Source organism: Eumetopias jubatus, unplaced genomic scaffold (genome assembly GCF_037043125.1).
Source record: "Eumetopias jubatus isolate StellerSeaLion01/CBP00866 unplaced genomic scaffold, mEumJub1_p1.0 scaffold_4, whole genome shotgun sequence".
Lineage (NCBI taxonomy): Eukaryota > Metazoa > Chordata > Mammalia > Carnivora > Otariidae > Eumetopias > Eumetopias jubatus.
In genome coordinates this window covers 169604068-169619872 of record NW_028274810.1, presented here as the reverse complement: position 1 = coordinate 169619872, position 15805 = coordinate 169604068, and the positions used below count along the sequence as shown (strand labels likewise).

Below are 15805 nucleotides of genomic sequence, written 5' to 3'. Positions count from 1 at the left end.
CGTTAAGCGTCTGCCTTCAGCTCAGGTCATGATCCCAGGGTCCTGGGATGGAGCCCCGCATCGGGCTCCCTGCTCGGCGGGAAGCCTGCTTCTCCCTCTCCCACTCCCCCTGTTTGTGTTCCTGCTCTCACTGTGTCTCTCTCTGTCAAATAAATAAATAAAATATTTTTTAAAAAAAGGAAAAACAAATTAATTGGTTAGAATGTGACCCATCCAAGCGGTGTATCCCCTAATTTTAAGTGACAAAAGCAGAAGACAAAAGATGTGACCAGTAAGTAGAACTGGCTAGATTTGAACAAAGATATTCATGAATATCTTGAATATGAACGTATCTAGGAGGGAATCTTGCAAAATAAAAAGTTATATTGAAACCATAGAATAACAAGAATTCTTTTCTTTGACTTTGTTGTCATTTTATTTTTGCCATTTCAAAAATGATTACAAGAAAAAGTCAGACAAATGATAACCTAGGAGAAAATATCTGCAACTTACATCACAAAAAACCTAATATATAAAAAATTTTAAATTTCAGAATAAGACCAAAATCCCTACAGAAAAAAAGTTTAAAAAACAAACATTTCTCAGAAAAAAGAAAGGCCCATTTGCTTGTTAACATGTGAGAAAGATGCTTAACCTCAACTCATAATAAGAGATGTAAATTAAAACTGTACTGAGATATAATTTCTCACATATAAAATTGGCCAAAATCCAAAGGCTTGGCAATACACTCACCTGATGATGCTGTGAGGAACCTGATACTCTCAAACACTGCTGGTGGGAGTAAATGAGAGATGCATTTACGGTTAGCCCCAGCATTCTCGCTTCTAGGAACTTACCCGAAGTTAAATAAATACTCAACAGTATATTCGCAAGGTGAGTCACTGCAGAGTTGTTTGTAAAAGCAAAACACTGGAAACAACCCAAATGTTCACCAGTGAGGAACTGCTTGAATAAACCCACACAATGAAGTATACATAGTCTTAAAAAAGAATAAGTAAGATTTCTATGGACTGAGAAGGAGTGGTTTGAGGGGTTTCCAGTATACAGTAAGTGAAAAAAAAACACACAACAGTATATATAAAATGCTATCTTTTTTATAAGAAAGGAAATCAAATAAGAAAAAAATATATACAAATACATATACATATATGTGTGTGTGTTTGTTTATTTTGCTTATTTTTCCAGAAACTTTAGAAAGATAAACCAGAAATAAATACTAAGAGAGCAAGCACAGGGAGGTAGAGTGAAGAACAGGAAGAGAAATGATACGGATAGAAGCAAGACTTCCCCCTTTTTTTTTTTAATTTAAATTCAATTAGCCAACTTATAGTACATCATTAGTTTCAGATGTAATGTTCAGTAATTCATCAGTTGTGTATAACACCCAGTGCTCATCACATCATGTGACTCCTTAATGCCCATCACCCAATGACTCCATTCCCCCACCCACCTCCCCTCCAGCAACCCTCAGTTTGTTTCCTAGAGTTAAGAATCTCTCAAGGTTTTTCTCCCTCTCTGATGACATCCCATTATGTTTTCCCTCCCTTCCCCTAAGAACATCTCTGCTGTTTCTTATGTGTCACAAATGAGTGTAACTATATGATAACTGTCTTTCTCTGATTAACTTATTTCACTCAGCATAATACCCTCCACTTGCATCCACATCTGTGTAAATGGTAAGTACTCATCCTTTCTGATGGCTGAGTAATATTCCATCGTATATATGTACCACAGCTTCTTTATCCATTCATCTGCTGATGGACAGAAGCAAGCCTTTCCTAAGCAAGACTTTTTCTTTTAAGATTTTATTTATTTGTCAGAGCAAGAGCGCACAAGCAGGAGGAGTGGCAGGCAGAGGGAGAAGCAGGCTCCCCGCTGAGCAAGGAGCCCGATGAGGGACTCAACCCCAGGATCCTGGGATCCTGACCTGAGCGGAAGGCAGATGCTTAACCGACTGAGCCACCCAGGTGCCCCCAAACAAGCTTTTTTATATAGTTTTGATTTTTGACTCATATAAATGTCTCAAACATTCAAAAAATAGATTAAATTAAATCATAAAGGGAAAGCAACCCTAAAATTGAGGACAAATTTAATTCTATATCAAATGAGTACCACACTGACATACAGCAGAAATTTATTTCAAGTGATCTTTTTTTTTTTAAAGATTTTATTTATTTCTTTGACAGAGAGAGACACAGCGAGAGAGGGAACACAAGCAGGGGAAGTGGGAGAGGGAGAAGCAGGCTTCCCATGGAGCAGGGAGCCCAATGCGGGGCTCGATCCCAGGACCCTGGGATCATGACCTGAGCTGAGGGCAGACGCTTAAGGACTGAGCCACCCAGGCGCCCCTCAGGCGACCTTTTAAACACACATTTGAACTATACATTTCTTAATAGTATATACTCTAGGGACTAAAAGAACTACCAAAAAAGCCTCAAAATTCGTTTTTTTGATGTAATGATGTGCTAATACAAATATTGTAATTATGAATCCTTTTTATGTATCTATGAGGATAAAGCAAATAAGTATGCTAGTTTTATTTGAAAAGAAATTTCCAGTGAAAGGGAAAAAAATATAAAATCGATAAGTTAAGAAAACTTCATAACGTTTTTTTACAATAGTTTTATTGAAATATAATTTATCTACCATAAAATTAACCTCTTTAAAGTGTAAAATTCAGGGCGCCTGGGTGGCTCAGTTGGTTAAGCGACTGCTTTCGGCTCAGGTCATGATCCCAGAGTCCCGGGATCGGGTCCCACATCGGGCTCCCTGCTCAGCAGGGAGTCTGCTTCTCCCTCTGACCCTCTTCCCTCTCGTGCTCTCATTCTCTCTCTCTCAAATAAATAAATAAAATCTTTAAAAAATAAATAAATAAAGTGTAAAATTCAGGGGCACCTTGGCGGCTCAGTCAGTTAAGCGTCTGCCTTCGGCTGGGGTCATGATCTCAGCGTTCTAGGACTGGCCCTGTGTTAGGCTCCCTACTGGGGAGTGGGGGGTGGAGTCTGCTTCTCCCTCTCCCTCTGACCCTCACCCCCTCATGCATGCATGCTCTCTCTCTCTCTCTCTCTCAAATAAATAAAATCTTTAAAAATAAATCAAGTATAAAATTCAGTAGCTTTTAGTATATTCACAGAATTGTACAACCATCACCACTGTCTCATTTTCACCACCTCAAAAGGAAACCCCCTATCCATGACCAGTCACTACCATTTGCCCTCACCCAAAACCCTGGCAACCACTAATCTACTTTCTGTCTCCATAGATTTGTCTATTCTGGACGTGTCGTATCGACAGAATCGTATAACATATGGTCCTTTACAACTGGCCACTTTGTCTTCGAAAAACGTACCAAAATCTGTATTATTTCCTGTGGCTGCTATTATAAACAACCACAAATTAAAACAACAGAAATTTATTATCTCACAGTTCTCAGGGCCAGAAGTCCACAAGAAATATATCAGTAGAGACATGCTCCCTCCAAAGGGTCAAGAGAACTATTGGCTCCTTCTCTTTTCCAACTTCTGGCGGCTGCAGGCATTCCTTGGCTGGTGGCCACACCACTCCAGTCTCTGTCACCACGGTCACATTGCCCCCCTTTGCCCTGTCCTCTTTGTGTCTCTCATCAGAACACTCGTCTTTGGCTTAGGGCCCCTTGGATAATCCAGGATGATCTCATTTCAAGATCCTAACTTAATTACATAGGCAAAGACCTCTTTGCCAAATCCAGTACCATCCACAGGTTCCAGGGACTAGCACATGGACATATATTTACTGGGCTCGTTCACCACACTACAGACTGTCTTCAGACCCCTCCCCAAAATTCACATCCATCCTATAAGCAAAATGCTCACCCCATCTTATCATCCCCCGAAGTCTCAACCCGTTACAGCAACAACTCTGTCCAGAATCTCATCTAAATGTCATCAAAAGTCCCAAGTCTTATCATCTAAATCATCTAAACCAGTTCATGGATGAGACTCTGAGGATGAGCAATCCTAGGGGAAAATTCTTCTCTATCTGCAGGCCTGTGAAATGAGAAAACAAAGTATATACTTCCAAAAACCAATGATGAGACGGCCATAGGATAACAGGAGAGAAGGAAGAAATATAAGGGTCACTGGTCCCCAGCAAGTTTGAAATCCAGCAGGGTAAATTCCATTGGGTTTCAAAACCTGGGAGCTATCCTCTGTGCCCCACATCATCACAGTCCCCCGTACCCATGGCTCCACCCACCTCTGCCTCTGCAACTGTGCTCCATTCTCCGGGCCCAAGGTTCTGTCCTTGGACTCATTCTTCCTTTTTCTTGAAGGTAGCACATGTTTGCAGCTGAGTAGCTTCTATCAGCCTATTTTCAGCCGGTAGAATGTTGGAAGTCCAACAGCCTTCTTTCCTTTAATCCAGTCTCTGTCCCTTCAGTCCAAGTTGGCATGTTCCTGCTGATATAACATTCTCAAAACCTTGTCAGTCTCCTGTGTCTGTCATGAAGCACCACACCATCAGACAAAAGAGTCCTCACAGATCTTTCCTGAATAACTCCACCTCTATTCCTGACTTTTACTGAGATGGTGGTTTGGGCCCCTGAGTCATACACTTAATCTTTATAGCAAAAGTCTGTCTGGCCACTTACACTCTTGTCTTCTCTCCAGAGCATACTTCCCTAGTGGTTAATTTCCTTAATTTAGCATCCTTTGCAATCTGGGTAATTTCCCAAATCATCAAGTGTTAGTTCTTTTTGCTTAACAGTTGCTTCCTCAGTGTATTGCTTTTCATTCAAATTTTACTATAAGCAGCAAGAAAAAAACAGACCACACCTTCAATTCTTTGCTTGGAAATCCCCTCAGTTAAATACCGAAGTTCATCACTTAAAAGTTATATTTTCCACAAAACTACAGAACACACTTTAGCCAAGTTTTCTGCCACTATATGACAAAGATCGCCGTTCTCCAATTTCCAATAATGTGTTCTTTACTTCCTTTTAAGCCCTCACCAGAAATGCTTTTAATATCCATACTTGTACCAATATTGTGTTGATGATGATATATATATTCTCAAAGGTGACAGAAACTTTCTCTGCCAGGTTCTTCACTTCTTCCTAAGCCCACACCGGAAGCACGTTTCACCTCCGTATTTGTACCAACAACCTCTTCAAGGTGAGCTAGACTTTTCTTATCGGGCTTCTCAAAATTCTTCTGACCTCTACCCAATATCAAATTCCAAGTCACTTTTACATTTTTAGATATTTATCAGGACTTCATTTCTTTTTATTGCCCAACAATATTCCATTCCATGAATTATACCACAATTTTAATCCATTCATCAATTGATGGACGTTTGAATTGCTTTTACTTTTTGGCTATTATGAATAATGCTACTATAAATATTCAGGTACAAATCTATTTGTGAATATATGTTTTCATTTCTCTTGCGAATGTAACTAGGAGTGGAATTGCTTGGTCCTAATAACTATTATAATATTTTGAGAAACTGCCAAACTGTTTTCCAAAGTGGCTGTACCATTTTACAATTCTACCAACAATATATGAGGGTTCCAATTTTTCCACATCTTTGTAAACACTTGTTATTGTCTGTCTTTTTTACTTTAGCCATCCTAGTGGGGGCTAGGTGGTATCACAGTGTGGTTCTCATTTGCATTTCCCTAATGACTAATAATGTTGATCATCTATCTTTTCATGTGCTTATTGGCCACTTAAATGTCTTGTATGGAGAAAGGTCTATTCAGATTCTTTACCCATTTTCTTAATTGAGTTTTTTGTCTTTTTATTGTCGAATTCTAAGAATTATTTATACACTGTGGATACCAGTTCCTTATCAGATACAGTATTTTGTAAATTTAAGTTGGAAGTGAAAGTCAATATAAATGATTGACTTCTTTTTCTTGACATATTTCCTACCCCGCCTGTTTATAAATAGAACCTAAAGGCAGTGAATCTTAAGTAACAATAAATCCACCTATCCCCAGATCATAATTTCCAAAAACTTTCCCCCACTAAAATGAACCAAGACTCCTTGAAAAATTAGTGATCCAAGGGCGCCTGCATGGCTCAGTTGGTTAAGCAGCTGCCTTCAGCTCAGGTCATGATCCCAGGGCCCTGGGATCGAGTCCCTCATTGTGTTCCCTGCTCAGCTGGGAGCCTGCTTCTCCCTCTCCCTCTGCCTGCTGCTCTCCCTGCTTGTGCTCTGTCTCTCTGTCTCTCTCTGTCAAATAAATAAATAAAATCTTTAAAAAAAAGAAAGAAAGAAAAATTAGTGATCCCAAGTCTGAATCAGGAACAAACAAAATGAGCATATAATACCAGAAGCTATTAAAGACTAATGGAGTAAGAGTTGGGGACTTGTCCCCAAAGGATCAGGAACTGGGAGGAATCTCCACTGGCCAAATTTGGGATGATATGAGCATTTAAAAGAATTATAACTATAGATGATTATAAATATTAGATAAATAGAATCCAAGAGTCCAGAGTGATATTAAAAGCAGAGGGCTAGAGAAAAAGAAGAAAACTCATTCATCATCACTGGAGGTAACTATTAAACAAACTCCCCTCTCTAAGAAATTGGCAATTAAAGAGAAAAAAATAAGTATTGATCACTACCTTTTAAGGAGAAACAATACTGCATCCCCATTTGATGAGGAAAACCTCACTTTTATGGAAGAACACCAGATAATAAACAGAGGAGGAGAAATACAACTGAAAATTCACTATTCTCCAAACCCTAATAAAGAAATCGATTCAGGCAAGAATCATCAATGCATGCTAAAACAAAAAAGCGAAAACAAAAACACCAGGTGAAGATGTCTGTGCAACAGGATAGTCACAAAGTACAAAAGTATCAACCAACATAGTCCTTGCTAATGGTAAAGGCGAAAGAACTGGTGATTACGTTAAATGCTATGGACTGAATGTTTGCGTCCCCTCATAATTCATATATTAAAGTCCTAACCCGCAGCGAGACTGTATTAGGAGATGGGGTCCTTAAGGAATTAATTAAGATTAAAAGAGGTCATAAAGGTGGGGGCCCTGATCTGATAGGATAGTGTCCTTATAAGAAGAGATCCCAGAGAGTTCATTTTCTATACACACACACACACACACACACACCCCAAGGAAGAGCCACATGAGGACACAATGAGAAGGCACCTATCTATAAGCCAGGATGAGAGCCTTCACCAAGAACCGACCCTGCTGGAGGTCCTTGATCACAGACTTCTAGCCTCCAGAACTGGGAGAAAGTAAATTTCTGTTGTTTAAGCATCTGGTCTGTGGTATTTTGTTATAGAAGCCTGAGCAGATTAATATACCAACTAATCGAAGTTAGCATTGCTAAGAGCAGAATAATCAGCTATGACACAGTATGAGGTACATGGCATGACCTAAAAAGGAATTTTCTTGCCAAAAATGTTTAACCTGAATCTAAATAAGCCATTCAACCTAACTGCCAGTTTATAGGAAATACAAGTGCCTCAGTCAGGGTTCTAGAAGATAACAGATGGTATGCTCAAATCACTACTCAAAATGCAGTAAAGGGGGCTACTTTTGCTTCTGGCCAAGATAGAACAGCAGAAACCAGATTTGCCCTTCTGTCTGAAACAACCAAACAATGGACAAAATATATGAAAAAAAAAAAACAGTTTTCAAGATATTGGACATCAGGCACTGAAGAACAGTAATCCATGAAAGACAACAGGTCAATTAAGAATTTATTGCCAAACTCACCTTGAATTGCCTAATTTGCAAAAATGAAGACAGGCCCTTTAAATATTTTCCTTTTGCCAACTGGCACAATGTTAAGTGTTGTCAGTGAAGGGTGCAGGGGTGATATTGCAGGAGAAAGGAGTTTTGCTCCCTGGCTCAAGTGTGCTTGCCGGGCAGACCCCCTAACACATATGCAGTTTCCCCAGTACCAGGCTCCCGGAGCCAGGCAATTGTATCTACGAGAAACCTACAGCTAACACTGTACGGCACAGTGAAAGACTGAGATCAGGAATACTGCAAGGATGTCTATTCTTTTTTTTTTTTTTTTTTTAGACAGAAAGCAGTTTTTCTTTATTAGGGTTTTTAGAAGCACTCCTGCACTGTTGATAGAGGCCCCGACTGGGGCATGCGACAAGCAGTCAGCTGAGGAGGGAGGTCTGTCTCCTGCCCAGGCTCCGTAAGGTACCTGTCTGACCCTGCTCTGGGCTTCAGTTTACCCAGCTGTGAAAGGGTACAGTGTCTGTCTATAATCACTGACATGCTTACCTCTGCCTCTGAAAACTCCCACACACTGTGGCCCCATCAGAGGACACCCTAGAGCGGGGCCACCCCCACAGGTCACGCTAGGTCACACCAGGGTCAGGCCATCGTCCTGGGAGGACAAGGTGACACCCACAGCCCTGCCAGGGTTTACTCTGAGCTTCCCCCCGGGGGGGGGGGTCTCAGCCACCTGGGCTGGTGTCCCCGGACGCTGGACACACACCTGCCTGTCCTCCCCCCCTCCTTTGCACACCTGCCGCCTTCCCCTGTTGTCCGCCCCCACTCTTCAGTTAGCGTTCTTTTCTCCTCTACAGAAACTTTCTAGAACACGGACCCCATCATGGAATTTCCTTGACCGAAGGCATTAGGTGGTGCCGGGGCCTGTGGAACGCTGTCCAGATCCGCGGGGAGGACGAGGGTCCCACCCAGGACGAGCCCCCAGGTGCCACCCACTAAGGGGCTCCCCGCGGTTTACGGGTTCAAGAACAATGTAGGAAAAACCAGCATCTTCACCCCGGAGAAGCCAGCAGTCCAGGAACCGAGCGTTTTCGGGCCGCGGTGGAGATGCGCAGTTCTGCCGTGTCAGTCTGTTCGCGGGCGTTTCATTGTCTTGTTTCTTAAGGACGATGTTAAGCAGGAATCATTGCCCAGTGTGGGTAACTGATGGCTGTTGGTGCATAAGGAGCTGTTGATTTTGTATGTTTGTTTCAGGCGTTTCTTTCTGTAACTGCGCATCTTTCCAGACAGTCCTATCATTCTCTGTTTGGGGCTGCTTCCCTGACTTCCCGTCGTTGACTCGCGGGTGGCGCAGGAATTAGCCCCTGCGGGTGCTGGTGGCCAAGACTGTGTTCAGCCGGCGGTGGGAGAGTCTGCGGGTGGCTGGATGGTGGACCGTGGGCCGCAAGCCCTTCTGAGCCCATGTGCATGCGGCTGGATCAGGGGCTGAAGCCGCCGGCTCCGATCTAAGGATGTCTATTCTAACCATGGCTATTCCACATCGTACTAGAGATTCTAGCCTATGAAATAGGGCAAGAAAATAAATAAAAATGCATCCAGATTGGAAAGACAGAACTACAACTGTCTTTTTTTGTTTTTAAGATTTTATTTATTCATTTGACAGAGCGGGAGAGAGAGCACAAGCAGGGGGAGCGGCAGGCAGAGGGAGAGGGAGAAGCAGGCTTCCCACCGACCAGGGAGCCCGATGTGGGGCCCCATCCCAGGACCCTGGGATCATGACCTGAGCCGAAGGTAGACACTTAACCGACTGAGCCACCCAGGCGCCCCAAAGTAAAACTGTCTTATTTTCAGGTGAAATTATCATCTATCTAGAAAATCCAAAGAAATTTACAAAAAAGCTATGAGGACTAGTATGAGTTTATCAAGCCTGCAGAATACAAGATCAATTTACAAAATCAACTATATTTACACTAGCAATGAATAAATGAAAATTAAAATTTAAAAATAATAGCATCTATAACATCAAAATAGATATTTAAGGATAAATTTGGCAAAAGGTTTATCTGTACAGTGATAGTGATAAAATATTGCAGAGAGAAATTAAAGAAGATCTAGGGATGCCTGGCTGGCTCAGTCAGTAGAGGATACAATACTTGATCTTGGGGTTGTGGGGCTCAAACTCACAATGGGGCCAGAGTTTACTTAAAAAAAAAAAAAAAGATCTAAAATAAATGGAGAGCTATAGCATAGGGCCAAAGATGTTGACTCTCCCCAAACTGATCTATAGCTTCAATGTAATCGCAATCAAAATCCTAGTAGGATCTTGTGTAGAAACTGACAAACTTATTCTAAATTCATATAGACATGCAAAGGACATAGAATATCCACATAACTTTGAAAAAGAACATATACTACATACTGTAGTATACTACCTGATTTCAAGACTAATCAAGACAGTGTGGTATTAGCATAACAAAGAGATCAATGAGACAGAATAGAGGGTCCAAAAATAGACTTACATTTATATGGAAAACTGATTTTCAACAAAGATGCAAAAGTAATTCAGTGGAGAAAGGATGATCTTTTATTTTACCAAAATATTTTAGAAATTTAAAGAATACTGGGGCACCTGGGTGGCTCAGTCATTAAGCATCTGCCTTTGGCTCAGGTCATGATCCCAGAGTCCTGGGACCGAGCCCTCCTCGAGCAGGGAGTCTTCTCCCTCTCCTTCTGCTCCTCTCCCTGCTCATGCTCTCTCTCTATGTCTCTCTCCTCTCTCTCAAATAAATAAATAAAATCTTTTTAAAAAATGTAAAGAATACTTTAAAAAAAGCTTAGGAGCGGTTAAGCAGCCAACTCTTGATTTTGGCTCAGGTCATGATCTCAGGGACCTGGGATCAAGAGCCCCCCATGGGGCTCCTTGCTCAGTGGGGAGTGTGCTGGACATTCTCCCTCTCCCTCTGCCCCTCCCCCAACTCACTCTCTTTCTCTCTCATAAATAAATAAATCTTTTTAAAAAAATAAAATTTTAAAAGCTTAAAATAGTAAATTTTACATTACATCTATTTTACCACAAATAAATTTTTAATTGAAATAGAGGAATATAAAGCAAATATGACAAATGTTAACAATTATTAAAATTAGTTGGTGGATATATATGAGTCCTTATTTATACTCTTTCAACTTTTCTATATTAGAAAATTCCCATAATAAGTCGGTTTTGAATTTTTAAGGAAAGCAACAGTACTGACTGTGAGGGAAGAAGAAAGGAGGAAAAACAGTTAAAGCAAGAAAGAGGAGAAAAGGGGCGCCTGGGTGGCCCAGTCGGTTAAGTGTCAGCCTTCAGCTCAGGTCATGATCCCAGGGTCCTGGGATCAAGCCCCACATCAAGCCCCACATCCGTCTCCTTGCTCAGCAGGAGCCTACTTCTCCCTCTTCCACTGCCTGCCGCTCCCCCTGTTTGTACTTTCTCTCTCTCTCTCTCTCTCTCTCTCTGTATCAAATAAATAAATAAAATGTTTAAAGAAGAAAAAGAAAGAGGAGAAAAGAGAGAAAAGGGAAAAGAAAGTTCCTTCTGTCTGTGACACTAATCATTGCAAGACGGAGATTCCCACTACATAGACTCCCATATGCACACAGGAGAGCAGATGCTCTTCAGCTCACACCTGTAGAAGTTACACAAACATCCAGGAAAGCACATTTCTCGGTAGGACTACAGCAGGAGGGAAGCTGTGCAGGTTTTGCCCTGCACCAAGGCACCACAAAGCAGACACTGTAGATCTACATATTTGTTATTACAACCTTCCAAAAGAGAGAATCTATAAGCTCAGGCGGGCCCTGTAAGCTCGGTTGACATTGAGAGGGGGGGAAAAAGAACAAATATTCGGGTCCTAAAGGGTTAAAGCTTGGGCTAGAACATTACATAGTACTGTTTTAGTTAACAAAACCATTTTGTGCTTAATCATAGTAAAATGATATTTCATATGGAAATATTTGAGGTAATTTCATATTACTTTTATTCTTGTTCCTCAAAAAAGAAAATAAATAGCATTTCTAAAGAGCTGTGTTTAATAGCTATATGCAAAAAAACAAAACTAAACCACTTTCTTGAAAATAAACTCAAAATGGATTAAAGACCTAAATGTAACACCTGAAACCATAAAACTCTTAAAAGAAAACAAAGGCAGTAAACTCTTAACATCAGTCAGCAAATTTTTTTTGGATTTGTCTTCTCAGGCAAGGGCAACAAAAGCAAAAATAGACAATTGGGACTATATCAAACTAAAAAGCTTTTGTACAGGGAAGGAACCCATCAACAAACCAAAAAGGCAATCTACTGAAGGGGAGAAGATATTTGCAAATGATATATCCAATGAGGGGTTAATAACCAAAATACACAAAGAACTCACACAACTCAACCAAAAACAAACAATCTGATTAAAAAATGGGCAGAGGACCTGAATATACATTTTTCCAAAGAAGCCATACAGATGGGGCGCCTGGGTGGCTCAGTTGGTTAAGCGACTGCCTTCGGCTCAGGTCATGATCCTGGAGTCCCAGGATCGAGTCCCACATCGGGCTCCCTGCTCAGCAGGGAGTCTGCTTCTCCCTCTGACCCTCTTCCCTCTCGTGCTCTCTATCTCTCATTCTCTCTCTCTCAAATAAATAAATAAAATCTTTAAAAAAAAAAAAAAGAAGCCATACAGATGGCCAACAGACACATGAAAAGATGCTCAACATCGCTCATAATCAGGCAAATGCACATCAAAACCACAGGGAAATATCACCTTACACCAGTCAGAACGGCTAGTATCAAAAAGACAAAATAATAATATAAGCAATAGCACAGAGGACTACAGGGGAAGGGAGGGAAATCTGAAGGGTGAAAAATCAGAGAGGGAGACAAACCATGAGAGACTCTGGACTCCGGGAAACAAACTGAGGGCCTCAGAAGGGAGGGGAGTGGGGGGATGGGGTAACCAGGTGATGGGTACTAAGGAGGGCATGTGTTGTGATGAGCACCGGGTGTTATACATAACTAGTGAATCACTGAACACTACATCAAAAACTAATGATGTACTATACGTTGGCTAACTGAACATACTAAAAAAAATTTTTTAAAAAGCAAAAAAAAAAAAAAGACAAGAAATAACAAGTATTGGTGAAGATGCTGAGAAAAGGGAACCCTCATGCTCCGTTGGTGGAAAAGTAAATTGGTGCAGCCACCGTGAAAAAACAGTATGGAGGTTCTTCAAAAAACTAAAAATAGACATACATATAATCCAGTAATTCCATTTCTGGGTATTTCCCCAAAGAAAAGAAAAACACTAATTCGAAAGGATATATGCACCTCTTTGCGCATTGCAGCATTATTTATATTAGACAAGGGGCACCTGGCTAACTCAGTTGGTGGAGCATGTGACTCTTGATCTCAGGGTTGTGAATTTGAGCATAGAGTTGGGCATAGAGATGACTTAGAAAAGGGGGGGGGGGGCGCCTGGGTGGTAAAGTCGGTTGCATCCTACTCTTGGCTTCTGCTCTGGTCATGATCTCAGGGCCGTGGAATCGAGCCCCACATCCAGATCCATGCTCAGTGAGGAGTCTGGGACTCCCTCTCTACCTCTCCCTCTGCCCTTCCCCACTGTTCTCTCTCTCCCTCTCAAAATAAATATGTAAATCTTAAAAAAAAAAAAGAATAGTACAATAGCCAAGATATGAAAGCCATCTAAGTGTCCATCGATAGATGAATGGATAAAGAAGGTGTCAGAAATGTTAAAAAAAAAAAGGGATGTGAGAGATGTAGATTTAGATATAGATACCTAATGGAATAGTATTCAGCCATAAGAAAAAAGAAATCTTGCCATTGGCTACAACATTGATGGACCAAGATGCTGAGTGAAATAATTCAGACAGAGAAAGACAAATACTACATGATTTCACTTACCCGTGGAATCTAAACAAACAAACAAAACAAAACAGACTCATAAATACAGAAAACAAACTGGTGGTTGCTGGCGGGGGCGAAGGCAGGTGGGGAGATGGACGAAATAGGTGAAGGCGATTAAGAGGTACAAACTTCTAGTTATAAAATAAATAGGTCACAGGGATAGAAAGCACAGCATAGGGAATATAGTCAATAATACTGTAATAACTTTATATGGTGACAAATAGTAACCAGAGTCGTCCTGGTGATCATTTTTTAATATATATAAATGTCTAATCATTATGTGGTACACCTGAAACTAATATAATATTGTATGTCAACTATACTCCAAATTTATAAATAAATAATTGATGTTCTTCACGTCACCACTGATGTTTAAAATTACAGGTCTAGACTAATCATGTTTAAAATGTTTTTAAATGCATGGATATACCTGCTTTCCAAAAAGCATTAGCCACTTTGAAGAACTCATGATCTTTCTGGGATTAAATGTATCAGCTATAAAAGTGACGCCCACTCAGCACTGGTTTCCAGGAGTTGATCGCATTTTTTTCTTCCCAGCTCCCACATCTCTAATGTGGGAGCTGATGTGATGGACCGTAGAAACACTTCAGAAGGCAATGTAAAAAAAAAAAAAAAGCAGTGGGAAAATCCCTAAAAGCCCGCATTACTGATAAAACAACAGCGGGAGCTGTAAAGTGATTTGGGAACACAAAGTGCCTGAAAGTACCATATGCATTTAATCAAAATAAGCCTCAGAAACAAGAAATAATATCCCAAAATATTTCACTGGCTTAAGGGATTTTTAATGAGAAAAAACATCCTAGTCTGATTAAACCTATGAATAAACCATATATTAGACAAAAATTCTTGTTCACGTTAAGCAGTCTCCCCTCGATTAGCAATAATCGCGCCTCGGATAAACCTCACTGGCCACGATAATGCCACTGCACAAATACTACCCTCGAATACTCTTCACTGCTATCAGAGCTTGGAATCAACCTAGAAAAGGATAAAAGCTCCCACTGGCTCACCATACCTTTAAGCCTGAGGACTTTTGGCAAAAGAATCCCAGAAAATTGCTCAGCTGACCCAGAGATTAACCCATTTGTAAATGCATCCAGTAGTCACTGAGCATGCTGGAGTTTTATTCATTTAATGAATGAATACTGTTCTAATGCAAATCTGTAGGTGGTTAAAAATAAAGGACCCCATTTAATCCTACTCCGGACTTCTTGTTTTGCTTCTCAATACAGGACTGCTGTGGATATGTCAATGCTACTTCCAGAATTACAGATTCCTACAGAATAATTCAAGGATACTAATGTTGAGGCAGCTCTTTCTGCCCACTGGTCCCATCCCCATGCTATAATAAAACCACAACAAACAAACAAACAACGATACTGATGCTAAAAGCAGGAGGACAAAGAATTCCATGCACTTTGCTCAGACACTATTCATTCAGACTCTTAGGTGTAAGGACGCCTGGGAAGCTCAGTTGGTTAAGTGTCTGCCTTCCGCCTGGGTCATGATCCCAGCGTCCTGGGATGGAGCCCCACATCCGGCTCCCTGCTTAGCGGGGAGCCCGCTTCTCCCTCTACCTGCAGCTCCCCCCGTTTGTGCTCTCTCTCTCTGACAAATAAATAAAATATTAAAAAAAAAGAATTCTTACATGTAAAAAACAAACAAAAAAGCAAATGATGCATTCTACATGCATGATCGACAGTGGTCAAAAACATGGCTCTATGCAAGACCAAAAAAAAGAAAGAAAGAAAAAGAAATAAGCTAACATTAAATTGCAATAATTTGGGCGCCTGGGTGGCTCAGTCATTAAGCGTCTGCCTTTGGCTCAGGTCATGATCCCAGGGTCCTGGGATCAAGTCCCATATTGGGCTCCCTGCTCAGCAGGAAGCCTGCTTCTCCCTCTTCCACTCCCCCTGCTTGTGTTCCTGCTCTCGTGCGCTCTCTCTCTCTGTCAAATAAATAAATAAAATCTTAAAAAAAAATTAATTGCAATAATTCAAAGACCATAAGACTGGAAGAGCCATTAGAAGCCATCAAAAATATAATAAGATTCCAGACTATGAGTTCTATCCAATTTATATTTTCAATGATTAGCAAGTTACCTGCCACATGATAGGAGGGTGAACAA

General features: G+C 40.9%; 1 pseudogene; it reads right to left on the bottom strand.

Moving 5' to 3' along the window:
* Positions 1-14497: 14497 nt before the first annotated feature.
* On the bottom strand, positions 14498-14612 carry LOC114216827 (U4 spliceosomal RNA; annotated as a pseudogene).
* Positions 14613-15805: the final 1193 nt, after the last annotated feature.